Source organism: Carcharhinus amblyrhynchos, chromosome 6 (assembly GCF_965287045.1).
Source record: "Carcharhinus amblyrhynchos chromosome 6, sCarAmb.v2.hapA, whole genome shotgun sequence".
Lineage (NCBI taxonomy): Eukaryota > Metazoa > Chordata > Chondrichthyes > Carcharhiniformes > Carcharhinidae > Carcharhinus > Carcharhinus amblyrhynchos.
Window position 1 is genome coordinate 29,682,386 of NC_137329.1, and position 3,132 is coordinate 29,685,517.

General features: G+C 41.7%; 1 pseudogene; it reads left to right on the forward strand.

The window, feature by feature from the left end:
* Positions 1 to 232: 232 nt before the first annotated feature.
* LOC145343666 (NADH dehydrogenase [ubiquinone] iron-sulfur protein 3, mitochondrial pseudogene) lies at positions 233 to 852 on the forward strand (annotated as a pseudogene).
* The last annotated feature ends 2,280 nt before the right edge of the window (positions 853 to 3,132 follow it).

Here is a 3,132-nt window from a genome sequence, read left to right on the forward strand (position 1 = left end):
AGAGGGGATTCACATGGTGGGTGAATGTCTGGGATAAGCTGTCAGATGTAGTTGTGGAAGCTGGTTCAATTTTACCTTTTAAAAGCATTTAGTTACATGGGTAAGATGGGTATAGAAGGATATTGCCCAAACGTGGGCAATTGGGACTCGCTTAGGCATTTAAAAAAAAAGGGCTGGCATGGACAAGTTGGACCAAAGGGCCTGTTTCCATGCTGTAAATCTCTATGACTCTATGCTGCCTCCTGATACATGTGCTGCTGCAGGGAGCGTGCTCTTTGAATATCTGTCTGCGCATGCTCAAATCGAAATTATACAATCATTTGAGATTGTATATAACCTGCTTTCACTGCAGTTTAACTCTCATATCCGAGTGAAGACTTACACTGATGAGTTGACGCCACTGGATTCTTTGGTACCTGTATTCAAGGCAGCAAATTGGTACGAGAGAGAGATTTGGGATATGTATGGTGTGTTTTTTGCTGACCATCCAGATCTAAGACGAATTCTGACAGACGACGGGTTTGAAGGTCATCCCTTTCGCAAAGACTTCCCACTCTCCGGCTATGTAGAGGTGCGCTACGATGATGAGGTCAAACGTGTTGTAGCTGAGCCTGTTGAACTTGCCCAAGAATTTCGCAAATTTGACTTGAACAGCCCATGGGAAGCGTTCCCAGCCCACCGTGAGCCAACTGAACTGCCCAAACTTGAAGGAGAGAAAAAGTCTGAAGCTAAATGAAGGGGCAGCTGAGTCTTTTGGGAAAACCTTGACGCATGTCAATTTTAATGTGGACCTAAAATAGCTGTTTTCTGTATAACCTAATGGATTGTGAGAAACTGATGTAAATAAATCACAGCAATGAGATTTTTTTAAAAATCTGTCTGCGCATGCTCAACAGTCAAGGCAACTTACAATTGCCTAATCAGTCTTTGGGTTGACAGCTAGCCAATGGCGGTATGGTTACTCATTAATGCTGACCAATCAAGTTCAGAATAAGGCAACAAATCAAAGTGCCATTTTGGGTGAGATTTTCAGACTAACCAATCAGGACCAGAGAGCGATGTTGTATCGATTCCTGCCTTTTATGCAATCCAGGTGGGCGGAAGACAGGTAATAGCGCAACGCGCCATTTTCCTGCTGAAGAAGGACTTTTAAATCAAATGTGTTTCTGGGGAAGAATTCTCTGAAAGTTCTCTGCAGTCAATGTTTGAGAGGTGCGTTGGTTCAGGGATTTCAGGAGCCGCAGGATGTGGATAGTAGAACAAACTTTCAGGGAAATTAGAGAGGTGTAATAACCATCATCTTCTTGAGTTTCTGCCCGAAGGCAGGTCCTGGATGATTATTTACCCAACTGTGGTAAAGTGCCGTTAATTTCACTGTGGGTCGGAGAAGAGGGAGACCCTGAGTCTACCTGAGCTGGAACAGAAAGTCATACGCAGTGGAGTTGGTGCTGATCTAACCCACATACTAGTCATCCAAGATAATTAGCTCCCCTTCAATGACGATAAAGTATTGATAGAAAGGGACATTATTAATGTCCCAGTCTACGCTGGAACAATTAATGTAAAGGGAAGTCATGGAATTTAACAGAATGGGCTGAAGGGCTCTTTCCAATGTGTCCATGCCTGCCATCAAGCACCTACCCATTTTCCAGCATTTCAGGTGTTCATTAATGTTATGGCATTTCAGGTGTTCATCTAAATATTTCTTAAATATTGTGAGGGTTCCCACCTCTCCTATTCTTTCAGCTATTGAGTTCCAGATTTTGACCACCCTCTGAGTGAAAGAGTTTTCCCTCACATTGGTTATAAACCTCACGCACTTTGACTTAAATCTACAAAGGGGGAAGAATTTCTAAAGTGTGTTCAGGAAAGTTGCATAGTTCAAGGAGGAAGCGGGTGCATCTGGATCTGTTTTTGGGAACGGAAATGGGATAAGGGGATCAGTTGGGGAGCAATCCAAAGATGCGGAGGTTAGGTGGATTGGTCATGTTAAATTGTCCCTTAGTGTCAGGAGGACTAGCTAGAGTAAATGCATGGGGATAGGGCCTGGGTGGGATTGTGGTTGGTGCAGACTTGATGGGCCAAGTGGCCTCCTTCTGCACTGTAGGATTCTATGTGTTCAATGATTGTGATTTAACATAAACATGCTGGAAAGCATGAGACGCAATCCATCGTAAAAGTAATGACAATTTTGATGTGATGAGAGTGGACAGAAATGAGATCGCAGGGGAAGCTGTAATTAAACTTCAGACTTTAAGGGCAAATAGTTTGGGTGCAGCTGATTTGCATTATAAAGGAGAAAGGTTGGCCAAACAAAGTCAGAACTCCCTGAACAAGGAAACTGACAAAAACTGAAAATGTTGGAAAATCTCAGCAAGTCTGATAGCATTTGTGGAGTGAGAACAGAGCTAATGTTTCAATTCTGGGTAACTCTTCATCAGAGTAAGATTAAATTGAAATAGGGTGCTCATGATGCTTATGACAGATGTCAGATTGATTAAACAGATAAGAACTGGGCTGAATATAGAAAGATCAGAGGGGAAAGATAAAACAAGAAATGAGGCAAAAAGATAAGTCTCAAACAAGTGGCAACTAGCATTAGAGGGAATCTGAAAGCCTTCTCTATGCACATAAATAAGGAGGATTAAGGTTGATTCAGGACCAAAAAGGGTTATACATGAAGACAGAGGGTATTGTGGAGGTACTAAATGAATTCTGAGGAAGAAGATGCTGCCAAGATATGTCTAAATGAAAGAGGATATAGTTGAGATATCTGATAGACTAGAACATGAAAAAAGAGGTGGTATTAGAAAGGCTTACTCTACTTACAATTGAAAAGTCACCAGGACCAGATCAGATGCAGCTAAGGATGCTGTGAGAGACTGGTTCAAATGTATCTGAAGACATTGAGAATTACAGATGGAAATTGCAGAGGTGTTGATCATAATCTTCCAATCCTTCTGAGATACACATATGCTGCAAAGGAGCTGGAGAATTTTAGTTGTTACAGCTGTTATCACTGGAAGAGACCAGCAGCTTCTAAAAAGAAGTATGAATTTTCTAGTGACTGACGTTAAGAATTTCACAATTTAAGACATGTACTGTTGCACACAAACTAAATTCAACATTGAC